This window comes from Candoia aspera, chromosome 7 (assembly GCF_035149785.1).
Source record: "Candoia aspera isolate rCanAsp1 chromosome 7, rCanAsp1.hap2, whole genome shotgun sequence".
NCBI lineage: Eukaryota > Metazoa > Chordata > Lepidosauria > Squamata > Boidae > Candoia > Candoia aspera.
Genome location: NC_086159.1, coordinates 27005497 through 27028194, shown reverse-complemented (window position 1 = coordinate 27028194; position 22698 = coordinate 27005497). Strand labels below are relative to the sequence as shown.

Genomic DNA, 22698 nt, shown 5'->3' with positions numbered 1-22698 from the left:
ATTTTGGGGGGCTTCTCAATGTTCTGAATTTGTTAGACTCCCCTGAGATCATGCATCTAAGGGGCATGATGGCAGCAATATATTACATAATATTTCCATCAAAAACCATCTGCTGCTTTCTGTTCCAGATGTGCCCATAGTCTTGGCACTGATGGAGCTAAACATTGCATGTAGCCTTAAAGAGAAGTAATTTTCTTGCTATATACTGCTCATATGCCCAAGGATTATAAGAAGGAAATTGAATCCTATCATATTAGTGAAAAATTGTTTGTCTAAAAATAGGGATGCAATTTAAATTTTGAAAACTGGGAGCAGATACAAGACCTACGCATGATCAGTAAAGGTTTACGTGCTTTATGAGGCATAAGAGTGTCCAGAGACCTCAGCACACATGCGAAAACAACTTTTGGATTGTACCACTTACCCTCCCCCATAAATATATCTTACTATATTATATTTCTTATATTTTCTACAGAAAATTAGACCATAGTCCTACATATTTACCTGAGTGTATGTCCTATTACATTTGTATGTCTGAACAGACATTAGTAGGGTTATATTAAAAAAGACATGAGAAGGAATCCAGCCTGGTTTCTTCCATATACGCGTGTGCATATATATGTATGAGTTAAGAACAAGTTAAATTAATCATAATTATAATAAAATTTAATAAGATACAGCAAACTAAGCACAAAATAGAATCAAAAGGCCACATTTAAATACAGAGAGTAGAGGAAAACAATTCTACATCATTAAATAAAGACAAAAGACAGAGGAAACAAATTCACAAAGCAACTTTAAATCAGCATACATAAATGAAAGTGACTAAGAAAATAATCATTGCCTTTTTCTGGAAAGACACTGATATAGAGTACTGTTCTCTGGAGGTACTCTAGAGTGGGGCTGATCAACTGTTTTTGCAGACCAGCCTTGTTTGCTGGCTCACATCAAATGTGCTAGACCCCTAGAAGTGACTATGTTTATTCAGGACTGCAAAACGGTCGCAATTAAAATCTTTTTTATTTACTTTTATCTCTACAGATTATATAGTACAATATGTTTTTCCCAGTACTAGAGCAGTGTTTTTGTTTTCATGTTCAAGAAGGGTTCCAGAAAACAGACATAGTTGGAAATCATTTTTGAATTTAGTTTCTGAACTGAACCACTATGTAAATCTTGCTATTCTTGGCCATTATTTCTCCCTTCTTTACCTTACAGAGCAACATCCTGCTCATATCCCAACTTCTCATTTTTCATTCATTCTAAAAGGAGTACACACCTGGGTATGTTTTGATGTTTTTTCTTCTGAGAGCCAAAGAGTCTAAAACCATTACAACTTACTGTGCTACAGAGGAGCAATGGATCGTGTGTCTTGCACCAGGAGCGTGCCAGGAAGGAAAGGCCTTCAATTTCTCTGCTGCAGCAACAGCACCTCCACATACAGCAGAGTAGTTCTTATCATGATAAAGCATTCAAAAGTTTCAGTGGTTGGTTGACGTTGTCTATAGGCAGAATATTCAAATGGTACTTGATTCATCAAGAGAATAAGGCAGCCGGTGCAAGAAGTTGATTCTGAGTCTCCTGAAAGGGCAATAGTTAATGGAATATTGTGGCATTATAATTCTTTATGCCAAGGTAGAAAAAAGGTGCTTTCTTTCAAGTATATCTACCTTTCTAACGAGGATAGTCCAGAACCAAAAGACAAAGCAAATAATAAAATAATGAAAATCCAATTAAAACAGCATTAATCCAAAAGCCTTCCAGAGTTTCTGCCGGGTACCAAACTATATTAGCTGACACTAGCAACTATTCGTCTTGATTTCAGGATATGGCAAAATCAGATGTCATAACTGCTGCATCTCAGAGTACAAACTATCTTAAGCGGCTCCAGCTTGAAGCAATTAATGAAGAACAAAAAAGATAGGAAATACTTTTTTAAAAAAAAGTAGATAAAGCCAAATACAAGGGTACAACAATGTAAAGCCTCATCAATCAAAAAGGTCCATCTTAAGACATCTTAAATGTCTGCAAGAGTAATCAAAAACTAACCTAAGAGCAAAAGCAGCCTGAAAAATATAACCTGGCAAGTCTTTCTTGATGCTTAAATGTGATACAGTGCCTGGGAGGCCCATCTGCTGCTGGAGCTCTGTTCCTGAAGAGTAGGGCCCATGGGGCAGGGTCTTTCCAGGCCACTTCAGAAAATAAACCTTTGCCTGCCTCCAGAACAGACTCTTGTTTAAAGCTGGGGTCAGAGATAGGTATGTCATTTAGGGCTATTCAAGATAAGTTGCTCATTTTATTTTTATTTCTATTCATTTGTTCATATTTAATTTCATGGAGGAAACAGGGAATATGTTTGATAGTTTTTCTAGTTTTTACTGTTTTTTTAATAATTAATAATGATAATTGTTTTAGGTATTTAAATTGTTTTAGCTTTGTTGTATGCCTCCTAGAGTCACTTGCTTTGTGAGATGGGCAGCTATATAAATTAGATAGATAGATAGATAGATAGATAGATAGATAGATAGATAGATAGATAGATAGATAGATAGATAGATATATAGATAGATGATGTCATGAGTAATGATGGCGAGCAGGAAGGGGCTCCCATCCAGGGTGGAAAACGCATGCGTAGTACTGAGGAATTAAGCAGCCATTCAAAGAGACACAGATCAGGCCCGCCTTAGCTTTTGGGGTTTATATGTCTGGGTTTTTCCCACGCTTATTCAGTTTGTTAGGATTCTGTTTATGTAGCAGTAATAAACACTAGAGAACTACTCCTCGTCTCAGTGTGATTCTCACTGTTAGGACAGATAGAGTACATTTTTTATGGGCTCCTCTTTGGAATGAAGGGCAAATACTTTGTTTTCCAGAGTGCCTGGACATCCAAACTGAGAAAAATGAACACTTCTCATTTTCCAAACTCAACCATTCAAGACAAGAAATATCTGTTCACCTCCCAAATGAAGGACAAATGAGAGCATGATCTGCAATCCATTTAGTGTCACTTTTCAGCCTTCAAAACAAAAATATAGGGCTAGGATCATTTTGACATATTTTGTTTTTAGCACACAAAGTGTAAAACCACACAATGTGTATAGAAGTCTATTACACAAATGACATTTAGTGGTAGAAGCATTCTATTTCATTTCTCCTAGCTGATAGTCACTGTGAATATGATCAGGTTAGTAAAAAGATATGAAATATGCCCCATTATGCCAAGCTTGGCCCAAATATGGACTTAAGGAAAATGAGATTTATGGCCAGAATCATCATAGGAAGACTGGGCTACATACTATATCAGGAGGCTTAAGCCCAAAATGAGAGTGGCCAAGGGTTACCTATGTCAAAGATACATCATTCAATACATCATCTTAAGTCATGCTTTGGCTTAGAGTTTTATGTGTGAATCCAGTCATTGTGGTTTATAAATTATGATTTTTAGCAAAGTGGACACATTTTCTGGATTGAGAGCTGAACTTGGTCACTGAAGGCATACTCCAAAAAGTAGGAGATGGTAGGACAAAAATTATACTCGATTTGGTTCCATTTAAATTTACCTATAATTAAAATCAAACATACTTAATTTTTTTACACATAAGTTGACAAACAAATAACGATTTTTAGAAAAAGCCATTGCATGTTATTTATTTACTTATTTACTTATTTACTTATTTAGGTTATTTTTATATTGCCTAATCGAAAGATTCTGGGCGGTATACAATTTTGAATCTCAATTAAAGTTTCGTTAAAAGCTTGCACTATCATAATTTTCCTCCCACCCACCCAACTTAGGTGTCCAATGCCTTTTTCTGGAATTTGAAGCTATTCAAATTTGCACCCGAAAAGCTGTTGTTTTTAAATTTTCTAAACTTGTTGCCTTTCAGATGTATTGAACTTACATTCCCATAACTCCCTAGCCAGCATCTGGAAGTCACTCAATTAGAAAAAGCTCATTATTGAACTATTTGCCCAGGTGGCAAACAGGATACAATACAGTATCCATTACCAGGGTTTTACCCATTGTCCCTGAATAATCAACTTCCTGTTCCAGGAATAACAACTTCGAATCAGCTGAGATTATAAATCTGAAAGCAGCTGCCAGTTTGGTAATGAGGGGGGATCATACACAAAGCCTCCTGATTCATAGCCATGCATACAATTCATGTAGTAATCATGATCTATGTGAGGTCAGAGTAGATCAGCCAGTAGACAACCTTAAGGGGCAGGGACAAGAAGTGGCTTTCCTTGTGGACCATTTCATCAGTTATGTAGTAGCACAGTGATGTGAGAGTAATTAAGGTTGCTGTGTTTTTCTATCACATCAAGTCAGTCTCTGTTTATTTGTGGCCTGTCCTGCCAGCATAGGAATGTTACTAAGTAAGGCTGATTAAATAAATGGGTCCTGATATGCCTAGGAGAAAAAATAATTAGGAACTGTTAAAGTTCAGGAGCTCTTTTCAATGCTAGTCAAATAACCACAAGAGACGGAAAAAAATCCATCATGCACAAATCTTCTCTAGTGGAATTCCTTTTTAATGGAGGAATCTTTTTCCAATCTGAACTCCACAGATGATTCTGCAGTGATACCAGTAACATAATCAGGACTAAGAGAGGTTTAAACACACACAAATCCATCTTATCACTGAAGACCATCAGCCTGCAGTTTATACTACTGCATATAGTACTACAGTATTCCAAAAAGCCCAGGAATACAAAGATGCAAAAACTGAGGACAAGAATTGCACATCTACCCAGAAGGATGAGGTACACATCAAAATATTAATGGTCATAATAAACATAATATATTTTAAAGCAGGGCTATGACCTTTTTCTGAGATTAGGGCCACACAACCAAAAGTAGTGTCTGGGCCCAAGTGAAAACTAAATTGCATTCTGTTTGTATTGTAATGTGATTAAAATTCAATGTATGTATGTAATTTCTCTCCTGACATATATTTAATAATTTGCCAGTCATGCCATATTAAGATTATAACGTGATCTTTGGAGATCTTATGAGGCTATACCCAGCTTTTCAGGCCCTCATGAGGCCTTGGAGCCAATGACGTGTAAGAATATGTAAAAGTGGCTCCCACCATTGCTCTTCATATCAGCCCCTACTCCTATCCCTAGCTCTCTATTTTTCCCAGCAATTATGTTACTTGAATGGATTATTTCATCTTTGCAGCAAATGCTGTTTGGTTCCCTTTGGTTCTTAGAACAAAGGAGGAAAGAGAAGATGCTAGAGGACTGCTTTTGCTGTAACTTTGGAGGTATCTTGAAAGGAAAGAGATCTTGCTTCACACTCCTCGATTCTCTGAGCAGTAGAAAATCCCAGAGCAGCCTTGCAGAGTCGGCTTCCTTAAGAAAAAGTAGAACTAGAGACAAGAGACTCCAGTGTTTTGTAATGCTTGTCTATTTACAAATATCAGCAGCTGGTATACCCCGTATACAATACATTTGCATTGATGCTTCCCTGCCTCCCCAATCATACATACTCAGTGGGGAGCTGGTGATCTCCCCCACCCCAAGCTCTCCTGGAGGCAAAATAGGTGGCATTACTAAACCAAGAGATTTGCGTAATGTTTACATGTGCTACTTTTATACAGAGAGCAGCGGATCTTGAAAGACTTGCTAGGGCAGGTTCTCTGAGCATCTGTGTGACATCAAGCATGAAAGAGGCCTCGTTTTGAGGTCAGTTTGCCTCACCAGCACAAGCAGTGGAACCAGGATGCAAGTGCGCCAGAAAAAAATTATGGAGGCTTTAGGAAGATTTATGTTGAAGAAGGGCAGAATAAGGCTCATCTAGTTATTTTTTTTAATGAAAACTTTATTCAATTTCAATGTGTATAGTTAAATACACAGAAATGTTTCTCTTGGGTTTGATGGAGAAGGAGTTAGAGAAACAACACGGAAATTTACTTTTACATATGATTACAGCTGCGAGACTTCTATATGCACAACGATGGAAAGAGCCACATATACCTACAGTGGAAGATTGGATTATTAAATTAATGGATTTGGCTCAAATGGCGAAGCTAACAGCTTTAATAAGAGAGAATTCTTTCTCCAGATTCATCGCTGTTTAGTTATTTTAAGGATGGGAGTTAGTTCACTGTTCTTTGTGTTAGGCTACAATTACAATTTTATTTGGTTGGGGACTTTTTGTTCAGAATACAAATTATAAAAAAAATGACAACACCTAAATACACTAAAAAAAACCCCACAGTTAAACAAAACAATCTTGGCTGAGGATTTGTTTTAATTGACTGTCAGATTACTAGGATGAAGACGGTCAGACAAAACAGATCTGCACTGCAAAAATCTGGGTGACTATTAGAGTCTTGCAACTCAGATCTGGCCACTTTGATCTTGGTATACTATGTTTGTTTGTTTGTTTTCTTCTTTTAACAAAACAATCTTTAATCTTAAAGAAAAAAAGAAAAAAGTACAAACTAAAAATACAAACTAGACTATCTTTATCTTGATTTCAAATTTCACTTCCGTTGCTCTTCGAGTAACTACAGCCAAATTCAAAATGAAATGTATCTTTTTCTCTCTTTGGGCCAGATTTTATGTCTTTTTCCTATCAGTTGAAAAGCCAAATCTGTTTCAGCACCACATGGGCTTGCCCCCTGGAAATCTGTAAAATACACACATTATGACATTTTATTAAAATGACAGGTTAGATGCATTATTACAGCATACTGCCATGTACAGTATTGCATTTATTTAATATATTTATATGCTACTTTTCTAAGTACATTGTCTCTCCAACTCACTCACAATTAGTATATTCAGATTTACTGATAACTATATACCATTGGAATTAATACAATTTAAATAAGTATCAGTAATTGTATTTTTATTTCTGTGGTACATCTTGTGACTGCTAATGCATGCTTGCTGCCTCATAATAAACAATAACCATTTTGAAATACAGCATTAAAAGAGAACAGCAGACCTGGATAACAATTTGGACCAGTGTTTCTCAACCTTGGCAACTTTAAGATGTGTGGACTTCAACTCCCAGAATTATTGAGCCAGCCATGCTGCCTGCCCAGGCTAGCTGGAGAATTCTGGAAGTTAAAGTCTATATATCTTAAAGTTGCCAAGGTTGTGAAACACTGATTTAGACAGATGACAAATTCATTGAAAAGCTTTTAAAAGAATAAATAAATGGCATTCTTTTTTATTGTAAATAGGACACAATTCCTTGAAATACAATTGGAAACCCAGCTCTGGTGGGGATTCCTCATTATAGTGATATCCACAACTGCATCTGCTTGCTCTTTAATAGTATTCATTCCTGGTGGGCAAGTCATGCAAAAAGCTAATAGAAGACTTTGATTATTAGGTTGGCAGCATTCATTCATTCATTCATTCATTCATCATTTGTGACTCTGAGCGGCTCACATAATTAAAATATTGCATTCCTATACAGAAAAAAGGAAGCGATTTTACTATAGAAACTTAGCCATACTATGTTTCCTTGTATAGAGGAGCTTTGGGTTTAGATCAGACACTTCACTACTGACTCAGAGTCCTGGCATAATTTAAGGGAGCATTCTGTGCTTTATACTGACTGAAGGTCTTTTCTCAGATCCTTCAACTGGCCTTTTGAGAAGGCGAACACACGTCCATCTTTGGCAAAAGAAATTAAATGCACTTTGGTTTTTTCATCTATTGTCAGCTCTATGATATTGCTGTTTCCAGAAGATCTGGTGGCCTGGAAATCTTTTAAGATCTTAATTTTAAATCCTGGTTTTTTCTTTGTTTGTTTGTTTGTTTGTTTGTTTTTGGAGCTGGGGGTGGGAATCACAACTCTCTGGTTGTGCAATATTTTCAGTACATCCTAAACAGGTTTTAAATAACCACAATTTTGTTCTGTGGGACATACTCCCAACAGAGTAGACTTGGGATTGTATTCTTAGCAATTAACCTCTAGTTTGGGCCACAGCATCTGGAAGCCTATATTATTCTGCAGGAATCTCTTGGCATATTATGATCATTAAAAATCATGCATTTTATTAGGACTAAGGAGTGGGCTTTGGGATTCCAGTCCAAGGAAAGCCCACATTTGTTCTCATTTAACATCCTTTTGCTATATTGTGAAGACCTGGTGGAACTTAATGCTTGAAACAGTATTTCTTTCCTTTCAGTTGGGATTATTTTATTGGTTACTGACTACCTTCAAAGTTCCTCAATAAATATAGGAATCAAATATTTTATGCATATAATGCTGTCTTGTAGAAACTATTTAAAACCTTTTGATTAATAAAATTAAAAGGGCCCCCAATTAATTGTACAATAGGTGCTTTAAGTTTATTTATTTTATTTATTTATTTATTAAATTTATATTACCGCCCATCTCCCCCGATGGGGGACTCTGGGCGGTTTACAATAAAAACAATAATAAAAACATCTAAACTTCAATCACACTTTAAAAACATAAATAAGATAAAAATATAAATATAAAATCCAAGAGGAGATGAAATCCCAATCAATAGGGGGTGCTATGGCACCAACCACCCCCAGGTAGAACTATTACTCCCCCCGCCCCATCCCATGCAAGGCAGCAGAACCAGGTCTCCAGTTTCTTCTGGAAGGCCGGGAGTGAGGAAACCCGTCTCAACTCAGGGGGCATGATATTACAAAGGTCAGGTGCCACTGCAGAGAAGGCCCGCCTCCTGGACCCCGCCAGATGTAATTCCTTTGTTGATGGGGTCCATAGCATGCCCTCCCTGCCTGACTGGGTGGGGTGGGTCGAAGTCATGGGGATGAGACGGGCCCTCAGGTAGCCTGGTCCCATGCCATGTAGGGCTTTAAACATGATAACCAACACCTTGAATTGGACCCGGAAGCAAACTGGTGCCCAATGCAGCTCGCGTAACAGTGGTGTCACATGGGCTGATTTTACAGCACCAATAACTGTCTGCGCTGCCGCATTCTGGACCAGCTGAAGCTTCCAGATACTCTTCAAGGGTAGCCCCATGAAATAGTCTATGTGGGAGACGACAAGGGTATGAGTGACTGTTCGGAGGGCCTCTCAATCCAGGAATGGGCAGAGCTGGTGCACAACACGAAGGTATGCAAAGGCCCTCCTGGCCACGACTGCCACCTGCTCTTCAAACAGGAGTCGCAAGTCCAGGAGGACCCCCAGATTCCACACTGGTTCCGAACGGGGCAGTGCTACCCCATCCAGAACCAAATATGACAACTTCCTGGGAACCGAGGGGCCATCAATCCACAGCCACTCCATCTTGCCAGGGTTCAGCTGAAGCCTGTTGTTCCCCATCCAGACCCCTACAGCCCCCAGGCACTTGGAGAGGGTGGAGACTGCATCACTTACTTCACCCGGGATGGATATATATAACTGGGTGTCATCAGCATATTGATGATACCTCATCCCATGGTGACAGATGATCTCGCCCAGTGGTTTCATGTAGATGTGGAATAGGAGAGGGGAGAGAACCAAGCCCTGCAGCACCCAGCAATGGAGGGGTCGAGGGGTGGATCTCTCCTCTCCTATCACTACTGATTGGGAACGGCCCTGGAGGAAGGAGGTGAACCAGCGCAAAGCTACACTGCCCACCCCCAACCCCCTGAGCCATCCCAAAAGGATACCATGGTCAATGGTATCAAAAGCCACTGAGAGATCCAAGAGAACCAGGATGGATGCACTCCCTCCATCCCACTCCTGCCAGAGATCATCCATAAGTGCGACCAATGCGGTCTCTGTCCCATATCCCGGCCTGAAACCTGACTGAAAGGGGTCTAGATAATCTGTTTCATCCAGAATCCTCTGGAGCAGCAGCGCAACCACTTTCTCAACCACCTTTCCCAAAAAGGGAAGGTGGGAGACAGGGCAAAAATTGCCCAGTATAGTAGGGTCCAGGGATGGCTTCTTGAGGAGGGGGTGCACCAGCTCCTCCTTAAAGGCAGCCGGAAATACCCCCTCCCTCAAGGATGCATTAACCATCACCTGGACCCAACCACAAGTCACCTCCCGGGCTGATTTTACTAGCCAGGAAGGGCATGGGACAAGGTGGCATGTGGTTGCATTAACAGTCTGGAGGATCCTGTCCACTTCCTCAGGCCCAACAGGATCAAACTGTTCCCATATAACAGAGCAAGTACGCTCCCTTGGCATCTCCCCAGACTCCGCTTCACACTTAGAGTCCAAATCAGAATGGATCTGAGCGATTTTATCCTGCAGATGCTTCAAAAACTCTTCTGAATGGCCCTGTAAATGGGTCACTGAATTTACCTGACCCAAAAGAAATCAAACGGTCTTAAACAGGGCCATCAGGTGGCATTCTGCGGATGCAATAAGAGCGGAGAAATACTCACATTTCGCCACTCTTACCGCCACAAGGTAGGCCTTAATAGCGGCTCTAGCTTGTGTTCAGTCAGATTCAGTCTTCATCTTCCTCCAGCGACACTCCAGACATCTCTTAACCCTCTTCAAAACCCTCAGCTCCTCCGTAAACCATGGGGAGCGACGGGTCGAATGAGGCAAGAGAGGTCACACAGGCGCAATCCTGTCCAAGACCCCAGCCACAGCCCTATTCCAGGCCGCGGCCAGGACCTCCACTGGACTGTGCAGCAGATTCTCAGGAACAACCCCCAGCTCCCTCTGAAACCCTACCAGGTCCATCAGTCACCGGGGGCGGACCAATCGAGTTACTATATTTACTATGAATACCTATAAAAACTGCAGGTTTCTAAAAGGAGATGCTTTCCAGGTATTTTGAACTAAAGCTCCCATTATATTCAGTCAACACACTGAACCCTAACAAAAGTTTGCTAATGCTAACCAGACTGCAAAACAATTGTACTGACAAAGCCAATCCTAACTACAACTAAGTCAGTACATACTTATCAGAGTTTGTTCCTATGATGAGGATGTAGGTAGAGTTAGAAGATATAACTGTATGCTTGTGCCATTTATTCTGTGCCAGTGCTTACAATACATAAATTAGCATCATTGTGTTTGTGTATGAAACATTACACTCACTTCCCCTCCATTTCACCCCGAGTCTGTCTTTTCTCAGAGTCAGTCTTCCAACATTTCATTCTATCTTTCATATGCAGCTTAAGATGGTCAACGTGATTCACTTTCCCCATTTCATGTTAAATACCCACCAGATCTTGCATGTCTTCCATCCAAAGATACTTTATGCATGGCTAAACTTCCCCCTCCTGAATGTCTTCTAGGAAAAGACAGCAGATGAATAGATGTAAGGTTACAGTTCTATGCCACTTACCCTTTGAATTAATGGGAACTTTTGAGTATACATGTATTGTCTTTAAGCTGGTATGATATGCATATTCTAACGGTTTCATCAACATCAGAGGAGCTACTACAGGCTAACATCTTCAGGGACTACAGAACAAGTTTTGTGCCACAGAAAATTAAGATAATGACAGAGCTGAAAAGAATATAGAAGGTAGAATATGTCTAGTTATCTCTTACGGATAAGAGAAGCATTGGACTCTAAGCAATATAAAAATATTCTTTATGTTACAGATTTAAAGGTCATTAACCTAACCAATTAAACCGCTGAGCTGCCGATCGGAAGGTCGGCGGTTCGAAACCGCGTGGCGGGGTGAGCTCCCGTTGCTCGTCCCAGCTCCTGCTCACCTAGCAGTTCGAAAACATGCAAATGTGAGTAGATCAATAGGTACCGCTTCGGCGGGAAGGTAACGGCGTTCCGAGTCGTCATGCTGGCCACATGACCCGGAAGTGTCTATGACAACGCCGGCTCCAAGGCTTAGAAACGGAGATGAGCACCGCCCCCTAGAGTCGGACACGACTGGACTTTACGTCAAGGGAAACCTTTACCTTTACCTAACCTAACCAATTAATGAATAATATATAAACAAAACCAGAAATGAAAACAACCCCAAACCTCTTGCCAACTACAGGACAATTCTTTCACTACCCAAAGAGTGGACATACTCACCATTTCTTTCAAGCTATCACTTCTATTGTTCTCAATCTAGTGTTTTCTGTTGTCTCTTTTTTTCAAGTTCTTCCCCCTTTTACCTACTGCCATCTCTCAGGTGTCTTTCCAGCTTTATCTTACCAGCTGTCACAAATTGGCCTTCTCTTCTTGCTATCCCTCCTTTACCTTGCCCCAGTTTCTAAGACCTCAAAGCAGCAGGCATCACACTTGCATGCATATACACGGAGAGAAATTACATTTTCCTCTATTTAATTGAGACATTAAAGGGTTTTTTAATGTAAGAGGAAATATCTATCATATAAAGTATTTGAGCATAGGACCATTGTTTTATCCTAAATTATACAAAACTTTGAGTTAAGGTTTTTGAGACTTATAGGAGTAAAGGAAAAAAAGAAATTGCCATTCTTTAAAAGAAGAAAAACCAACCTGTTGACAGCCTTAGGAATAAAGATTGAGGTCAGCAACAATGTTTTGCCTAAATAACTAAAGACTTCCTGTTCTCATTGACCTTCCTGAGCTGAATCTGCTATGAAGTTTTGTTTTGGTTTTTTTTTACCATTCTGATCTACTGTGAACCCAAGCACTATTTGTACATGAATTGCATGGCAATACTTTGAAGAGCAATAGTCATATTTCTATCACAAAAGAAGACACAATTAGAGACTCTCAGTTCTCTGTTCTGAAACAGCCTTTCCCAATCTTGTGTCACCTCTATTGATTAGAGAGGGCTGGTCCAACATTTCTGAAAGTTGCCAAGCTAAAAAAGGCTGGTCCAACATATATTTGTAGGACACCAGGCTGGAGAAGGTGATCTACTGTATCTGGAAGGCCCAAGGTTAGGAAAGGCAGAGAAGATGAATATTTTCATCTGTGGTATCAGAGTCTCGCCAGCAGTAGTATACCATGGCAGAGGATTCTCAAGAAGCTGCTTAGCCATACATCCTTGTTGAAGAAGCTGATTGTTCATGATATAAACACCAAGCATGGGGCATTTATTGCATATTAGTATTATTTCTGTTTACACAGTGCTGTCTATATGCAAGATTGGTCTTCTCATTATGCAGGGTAAAGGAAGCTGCATCATGACAGCTGTTTCTTCATGATTTGTATTACTTTTAATTTTTACTGAATTTTTCTTGCCAGAGAACAGGAGAGATTCTTAGGGAATTTTTCTGCCTCCAAGAATATAAGGCTACTGTGTATCTTGTATGTGTGCATGCACATGGGCACACTGTTTGCTGCTCTGCCTCAGGCAACAAGAGATCATGGGCTGACCTTGTCCATCCACATCAGAGCTGACACCCTGGCTCTCTATAGATCCTCAGAGACCTCTAAACATTGGTACCAAATTATAAACTTTTATGGAATATAAGGGGGCAAACTGTCTAATGTAGGACTAGAGTAACATCATTTCAATATATTTCATATTATATCAATTTTAGATTTTGTCATGATCCTACCCAAGACTTTTAGAATACAACCCTTGACATATCACAAAAGCCAAGTGGGTTGAAGAACATTCAGATTGTTTCCCACAATCTCAGTGTCCTGACAGGTCTTTGTGTAGACCCCTGCCATTTTAATAGTGGGTGGGTTGGTGGGAAACATATCTGCTATTCACTTCTCCTTTGTGGATTCTCATGGTGACTTAGCAAGTTCTTTACTGACTTTACTGCTACATCAGTCCTTAACAACTGTTGGATGCAGACTGGCAGTCCATGCATACTTCTCCCTCATTAAATCTGCAGCTTTCACACTCTCTCAGAATTGGCTTTGCTGGAGATGAAAGCACTTCTTGTCCCTTTGGAGAGTTCTGCTGCAGCCCCATTAGCACCATTTCTTGACAATTAGGTGGGTCATCAGTTTTTCCTTCCAGCTGCCAACATCACTGAAGGAGGATTATCTCTGAATTGCTAACAGGTGTTCAGTTTAGCGATTATATTTAATATATCCAAGTTTTTGACTCCTCTCATTCCTTTCCAAGCCAGTTACTAAAAGAGACACTGGGCTAATCTCTGCCTTGGATTTTGCTCCAGAAAGCTTTCAAAGACTAAACATCTTATCTTCTAGGTTTTTGTGCCTTTATGATCTCTGTCTCACTTCCTCCCTTCTTTCCAAAGTGTTAAAACTGCTTGCTAGAATATACCTGGAAGAACTTTCTGGAGTCACATTCTGTGCTTGAGGGGTATTAGTACCTTTAAGGAAGTGGATTGGTTCATAAACATAAAGCACTTCCCTGTTTTCCTATTCAAAGCAACCTTACTTGTTACTTGAAGCTTGCATTATCTGATGCTTTATGTTTGGTTGATGAACCAAGAAATAACAACTGCATTTGCTTCTAGATGTCTAAGCCCTTCTGTAAGCTTGATGTGTAGAAAATTCCATGAATGCAATGAGACTTAGTCCCAAATAATATTGCTCAACCTACAGTAGGAGATGTTAGAGGCAGGCATGCCTAGCAAACTGAAAATGTGGTACTGCTGTTACCTGGCCATACAGTTCATCTATCTAGCCCAGGATAGTCATCTGTCCCTAGCACTAAGTCTCCAGGGTTCAGGCAGAAGTCTTTCCCATCGTTTTCTACTAGCTTTAGCCTGGCACCAACTACAATGACAGAACTATCTTTGCACAATCCCTTGTCTGGTTTAATGTGTTATCTAAGAAGCATGGGGTATCACCACCATGCTATGCAGTAATTACATAATCAGCAGATTTACTAAAAACAGATATCAAAAGAAATCCTTTTTCAGTTGTTTGACTGAAAGAGGTATTTACTTTTGCAGAATGACCTTGTGTGTGCTTACTCGGATCTGTTGGTTTTGCTACCTTGATTAACTATGAATAAACATCATAACTGCTGCTACCTTTGATTTCCTGTTCTTCCTTGTTTGTCTTTTACAGCACCCTGGCCTGCTATAAATGACTCAGACATAAAATAATGGAAAATCCTATGTTTCCCTTTTTTCCAAATTAGGCTGCTGTTAATGACTCAAAAGCAAGGCCAGGAAAAAAAGGCAATTCCATTCTAGACATATGTGTGGTATTTCTTTACACAAGGTCATTCTGCAAAAGTGGATACATCTTTCAGTCAAACAACTGAAAAAGGATTTCTTTTGATATCTGTTTTTACTAAATCTTCTGATTATGTAATTACTGCATAGCATGATGGTGGCACCCCATGCTTCTTAGATAATGTATTAAACCAGACAGGGTGTTGTGCAAAGATAGTCTACCATCTCTACCATATTTAGGCTGAGTGTGTGTATTCACAATGCCTACCACCAGGAAAACCATTATCCTTCCTGTAAAAAATGTGCTTGTGCAATATATTTTTGCTGCTTGCCCCTGTTAAGAGTTGACAACTTAGGCTTGTACCCTTAATATATAAATATAATATATATAATCTCTCTCTATATATATACATATATAGAGAGAGAGTGTGTGTGTGTGTGAGTTTATACGCTCTGGTACCCTCCATGTGGCATATGTGTTCCTACCAAAAAAAAAAATAACCACCTCTGAAAAAAACTTGTACCAAAGCAGATTTCTCTGCCTATGTTTTTCCCTTACAAGGTGAGAAATCATAAGCTTAGGTTTAGGAGACTAGAGAAGAAATACAAAAGAAAACTGAACAATTTAGCTTTATTTTAAACAGTTAATAGCTGTTACAATTATTTACCACAGCTGTATCTTTAAAAATGGGACATCAACAACTTTATCTGACTTTTTTATGTAACCTTTCTTGGAAGAAGAGGGGGGAACTATTGTAGCTGACAGAAAACTGTGAACAAACTGTGAATTAACAATCCACAGGCTAATTTAAAAAATCTAATTGCTAGCAATGTTGTGACACCAATGCAAGGCTAGTCTCAATATCTAGATATACAGGACTACAATCAGACCTTAAATTCTGTTCAAACCAGAGGGGTCTCATCAACAGAGCAGCTCAGTGAACTTGCAGTAGAAAAGGTGTTCAACAAAAGGCATTTTCCTTACCACTTTTGCTTGATAGTAAACTGGCCTTTTGTCAGCATCCTGAAAGTCTTAGAACCCTTCCAGGAAGCAGTATTTTGAAGTGAGATGAGGAAGCCCTTTTCATCTGTTGTAACAAGGCAGCAATCTGGGGTCTTCCAGATGTTTTGGACTTCAGTTCATGGCAATGGATGGTAGACATTGGCAAGGAACTCAGGGTCAAAATACCTGGATGGCATGAGGTTATTGAACCAAATGGAATGAGATGGAGAATCTGATGTTATCATGTTATAGGATATGTTCTTTGGCAAGGGAAAATGGTAGCAGTGGGAAGGTGAAGGTGCTTCAGCCACATAGAATGTGCTTTGTCAAGTTGGTGCTTATGGAGTCTGATGACACCAGTTGGCTTGGCAGCCCAGTCGAGCATGAAAGCTCAGCAAGAGGCATGGCTTCCTTTGTAGAATCCTAGGACATGTATCCTCTCAACTGCCTCCCTGCAAGTTTAAACCCAGGCTTCCAAGTAGGCTTTTTATTTTGCAACCACCCAATTTTGTTCATGGAATTCTAATGAATGTCCAGACAACATCTATTTCCATTCCTCCCATGTGTTTTTTTAATGTATAAATTTACTAAGAAGAAAAAGATCGAATAGCCGCAACAGGTATGTTGACCAGTAAAACTAAAGGTCTTGGGATGTTTCCAAGTTGTGCAGGACCTCCTCAAGATCTAGGATTATTCACAAATGATACCAAAAGAACCAAAGTGTACATTTTCCCACATTAGGAATAACCTGGAACTAAGAATCTTCAGGAACATCCTCTCTTTCTTTTAAGCATACTGAGGCACTTTCCCCGCTGTACTTGAATTTGGGAATGGGAGAAGAAAGAATAGCAGAAAAGCAACAAACTGTGGATCATTTTTGAATGTTCTCAGCTAATTGGATGTGCCAGTTGGAGCTTATAGGAGTAGTAAGTCAAGGCACCAGACTAGAGACCACTACCATTAATGTTATCTACCAAAAGATGTTGCACAGCTGTTCTGTGTTTTCTTCCTCAATAGATATATAAATGTTTAAAGATAAGACAGATGAAGTAGTGGGAGGGAGATATAAAAGTAAGATGATATTGTTTTGTTCCTCTCTAATAGTTCAGGAGAATCAGGCAGAAAATTAGAGCTGCATCTGGAAGCATGTTGGTCAGGGGACAAGCATTGTAAGACTTTAGAAAAGCCAAGTTTCTACAAAAAGGCAGGAGGCAAACTTTAACAGAGTATTTGTGGTGCCAAATGGGGTTGCCACTTTTTATGCCAAGCAGCAGTCATTGCCCTTTTAGTTTCCAGAATGGGTAAACCATGTCCATCTGTTGAAGTCATTTCAGTGCCAGGTAAAGATTTTTTTTTCCTTCTGCACAGGTTTTTAACTCAATTTGGTCTTAGCTGTTTCCTTTTTCATTTTTTAAAAACGCTGCTCAGCTATGCACTTTTTAGTCTATTTTAGGACATCTTACAGCATATCTTATTGTGTTGTGATGTAACTGATCCTTGACATTTTATAGAACCTACCCAATATAGTTATGGCTAAAATAAAAATTAACCAGTTTATTGTGGCCTAAAGTTTCATAAATTGGGCTCAGATTCACAAAAGCTGTTTAATTTTAAGATAATAAACTTGACTGAACACATGGTGCTACCATTGATCCATCCAGCTCAGAGTGGTCAACAGTGGGATCAGAAAGGTCAAGTGAGATCCACTGATAGGCAGAAGTTTCTGATTTCCAACTATTTAACAAGAAAAAAAATCTGTAACTGTGTTCACATAACATATTTAACTTTGTTCCTAAATAGGATTTGCACAATATACTGAACTATAGACTAAATGGATGGTTCACACAATAGAAATTTGATCAAAGTTAGTATTAATCAGCCTTCACACATGATGCAAATGCAGTCACTTGTTTTTAACTGACCTAAGTAAGCATATGCAGACACAGCTTCTTGTCTTTTTCTCTCTCATGTGAAACAAGCTTGGGAAAATATTTGTTTCTCTTGGGGAACACCAAAATAACAAGTTTGTGTTAAAGTTTAGGGCTCAGTTCTGATAATTAAAACAAATTCATGGGCTGGATATGTGTTCAGGGCTCCATATATAATTTTGAGGATGTTGCAGCTCCACTGAGCCTCACTGTATAAACATTTGCTCCAAATGGTTCATTTTAGAAATCTAGTATTCTTGCCTCTAAAAGTGCTACTATGAAGCTTGTTGCCTGCCTGTTTCTGGTGTGCTCTGACTGACGATATTTTCAGATATTTGGCTGAGAAAAATGCTACCTAACATCCAGTCAAACAGGAACTTGAAGCTGGGAATGATCCAGGGATTTTCTCACAAGAAAGGTGTGTGTACTACTTGAAGGATAAACCATCAGTCAATAGATGAAACAGAAGAAAGACAGCAGAATCCCCTTACCTGTTCCTTCTAGAGTCATTTGCCTCTCCTTGTTGTAATCTGCTCATATCAAGACAAATGACTAGGCGTACTGCAGAGCTGGTAAGAAGAAACATGACTGATCTTTTTCCTCTCTTCTGTTGGAGATATCCACCATCTAGTATTAGTCAGCTTTAGCCAGACCAGCTACCTTATCATAGAATAGGCAACTGATATTTTTGGACTGCAACTGCCTCAGTTATGGCATTTGTGCCAAAATCGCTATAACTGCTGTCAAATATTCACTCTGCAACTATTTTCAACAGTGGTAGCAGCTGTAGTAGTGTTACTATTTACATACTGCAGATGTTAATTGTTTCCAAGAGCACTGACATAATCACACAAGCATTTAGTCATGGCAGTTAACCTTGATTATTACGCATAGTGAATCATTGCCATATCCTGGGCCCACAGTTAGGTTGCCTTTTGGCAAGTTCAAGTCTGACAACTTGGGGAGTTTGAGAGGCAGGTTTTACTTCCTAATCAAATTTCTTTTGTGGGTTTTTGTTTTTGTCTTGCTAGTTTGTTTTGGGTTGTTTCAGATTAGATTGTTAATTAGTATTTTTTTAAATTAAATTCTTTGTCATATTCAAACTAGTAATTGTTAGACGAGCTTTCCTTTTGAGAGAGCTGGACCACCAGAGTCCTTATATAGGATGTAACAGAAGCATGAGCCAAACCAAACACAACTTTATGGCCATCATTTATTTCATTCATTCTCAAGAGCTGTTTGCACAGTTCTGATCTCCTCTAATGGAAGATGAGACATCTGCTTTAAGGTTGCATTTGTGCAATGATAAGAATTGACTCTTCATTTGGGGTATAATAAATAGAATTGTTCTGAGATTTTCAGAGTTAATTGCTCAATTTCTCATTTTGCCTTCCATAATTTCATGTGTCCTGTTTCTGCACTGATTCACAATTTCCTTTCTTTTAAGCCCAAATTATATACAGCGTTATGTGTATTTCTCTCTATATATATGGTACACAATTTTGTACAAGCGATATTCCTTTGTATAATGCAAAGTAATTCTAAATTACTTTTCCTGAGATAGATACGCATACACATACATTTTTGTTAGATACCTGCACTTTAGTAATAGAGAAAATCATCAGTATTGATATTGCAAGCGTGAATCAGATTAGTTTGCTTTAAAATTGCAATCAAGCAAATTTCTCCCCAACCCATAGAACAATCGTATCTGGGCTGCAAGAACAAGGGCAACCACTAGATGGCAGTAATGAGATATGGAAAACCATACTGCTTTGCTGCCATCTAGAAGTCAGTCAGTTTTTGCAGCCCAAATCTGGAGCCCTGTTTAAGTAGCTCTCATAATATTATGGTAACATTAGAATAGTCTGTTACCCTTCGAATTGGCCTTATTCCTAGGTCCAATTATATAGACAATTGCTGTGTTGTAGAAGATAAAAAGGTAATCATGCAACATCAGAGACAGGGGAAGAAATGGGGGGAGGTTGGTATTATTTTGTTTATGCTGCATCAGTGCATAGGGAAAGAGCTGAAAGAAAAGGAATGGGGTGATGAAGCTTGGCTAACTATATTACATTAAATTCTTTGAAGCCAAAAAGTCTAAAATAAATTATCAGGCTTCTTTTGAAAGCAATATGGCAATTTCTCCACTCGTTATTTATAGTATCTTCAAAAATCATCTAACCATGTTTGTGCTGATGTAACATTAAGGAGGTCAGGCTTTATATCAACTCAGCAATGGCTGATTGATGCTAGAAGATGCTCTAAGTGATTGGTGGCAAAATGGCAGATGGTTGAAGGATTTGTTATGGAAACCCTGTGATTTTCTTTGTAAAATTCCACTGAGTTCCTTTGTAATGTGTCGTTAAACTGAGGGTTTTTTACAATCATTTGGGACATAATATTGTAGAGTACCCATTCTACAATGCTGTACCTCTCTGTTCGTGGTACAGATCAAATCTGGGCTTATAGTTAAAACAGTTTTATTATTCCCCACACCATTATTTATTTATTTGTTTGTTTATTTATTTATTTATTTAAATAATTATATTTCACCCAACTTGAATAATGTGACTCCAGGTGGCATACAGTAGAGTAAACATTATTATTATTATTATTATTTTAATTTACAAGATTTGTATGGCTGCTACTTTAGAGCACAACAATAAAACCACAAAACAGTAAAACAGTAAAAAAAAAGGTTAAAAAAATTAAAGGTGCCTCAGCCATCCTCCCAGGATGCCCGCACAAACCATCCACAGGTTCCCATCTCACTCTACCCCAGTGCTGGGGAAAGAGCCATCTCTTTATGGCCTTCTAGAATGTAATTGAATTTTAACTGAAATTGTTTATTATTATTTAATAATAATCACATTCTCATCCATCTCCAGATAGGAAGCTCCTATCTTCCCAGCCCCAAAGCCCAAGTATTCCCTGGATAAACCTCCTGGCACACCCCTGAAGGATACTAAGGGCCCTTCTGCAGTCCTTGTCTCCTGTGCATAAACTGGCTGGAAGTGAAGCTGGCCTAAAAAAACCCTTTCCAGATTTGAACCCCTTCCTCCACTTTGGCCTCAGTGATGGCCAGGTGATAGTTCTGTCTGGACTATGATTAACATGGCTGCTTATCTGTGAATTTGCCTTCCACCCTTACAGGAAAGCAAACAAGATGCACACACATGCACACCTAGGCTCACAACACCAGTTTCTCTTCTATTTTCTCTACTTTTACAAGCAAAACAATAATAGCTGGGCCTTCTACATGTTTATATCCATTTTACCTGCAAACCTGCCACCTTGGTCTAGCAGTTAAGGCACCAGGCTAGAAACCAGGAGGCTGTGAGTTCCAGTCCTGCCTTAGGCATGAAAGCCGGTTGGATGACCTTGGGCCAGTCCCTCTCTCTCAGCCCAACTCACCTCACAGGGTTGTTGTTGTGGGGAAAATAGGAGGAGGAAGGAGTATTAGGTATGTTCCCCACCTTGAATTATTTATAAAAATAATAAAGGCAGGATAGAAAATAAATAAAATAGTGGGGCACCTCTGGCAAGCTTTTTATATCATTCAGGAATAACACTTATACGTCACTTTTCCATTTTAACTCTTCTAAAAACCAAATGCTAGTGCAAAGAGAGAGGCTGGATGCAGCAGTTTAGTTTTATTTATTTATTCATTCATTCATTCATTCATTCATTCATTCATTCATTCGATTTCTATAGCCGCCCGTCTCAGCAAGTGATTCTGGGTGGCTTACAACAATAAAACTATAGAACAATTAAAACAATTACAATTAAAACAATTAAAATACAAAATAAATATAGATGACTTCTAAATAAACAATGTATGGACGTTAATGTGACCAAGAAACGGGACCATTCACACACTTGGGGCCCCAGGCCCGGGCACATAGCCAGGTCTTCATGGCCTTATGAGAGGCTAACAAGGTCAGGGAAATCCTAATTTCTGGAGGGAGAATGTTCCAGAGGCAGGCACTACGGAAGAGAAAGCCCACCTCCTAGTTCCTGCCAACCGACACTCCCTGGCTGATGGGACCCATAGCATACCCAACCTGCCAGATCAAATTGGATGGGTAGAAACAACTGGGAGAAAACGGTAACCTGGTCCCAAACCATGAAGGGCTTTAAAGGTGACAACCAGCACCTTGAATTGCACCTAGAAGCACACCAGCAACCAGTGCAGCTCATGGAGCAGTGGTGTTACATGTGTCGAGTATCTGACACCATTTACTATCTGTGCAGCTGCATTCTGCACCAGTTGAAGCCTCCAAATGCTCTTCAAGGGCAGCCCCATGTAGAGCGCATTACAGTAGTCCAGACAGGAGGTCACGAGGGCATGAGTGACTGTGAGCAAAGCCTCTCAGCCTAGGAATGGGTGCACCTGGCACACAACCCAAAGGTGTGCAAAGGCCCTCCTAGCCATGGCTGCCACCTGCTTTTCCAGCAGGAGCCATGAGTCTACGAGGACCCACAGATTATGCACTGGGTCCATCTGGAGCAGTGCAACCCCATAGTTTTGCTTTAACCAGCATGACAGCATCTCCCAGTTACATGAAAAGATATAATTAACTTGCATAATAGATGAGAATTTATGTGGAGCTTGGTTTAATCTACCTGTGCTGGTCCTGAAACAAAGATATATCACTTCCTGACATGGAAAAGAGAAACTCCACTGACGAAATAGCATGATTTGTAGCACAGTAAGAAGCAACAGGCCTAAAAGACATTGAAAAACTGTAGTAACAGCACGCATTACACAATATAATATT

The 22698-nt window shown here is 39.4% G+C and overlaps 1 protein-coding gene across 2 annotated transcripts in view; it reads left to right on the top strand.

Annotated features, from left to right (window-relative positions):
- CACNG2 (calcium voltage-gated channel auxiliary subunit gamma 2) overlaps positions 1–22698 on the top strand; it is a 130860-nt gene that overhangs the window by 31853 nt on the left and 76309 nt on the right. The gene's annotated exons all lie outside the window — the stretch shown is intronic.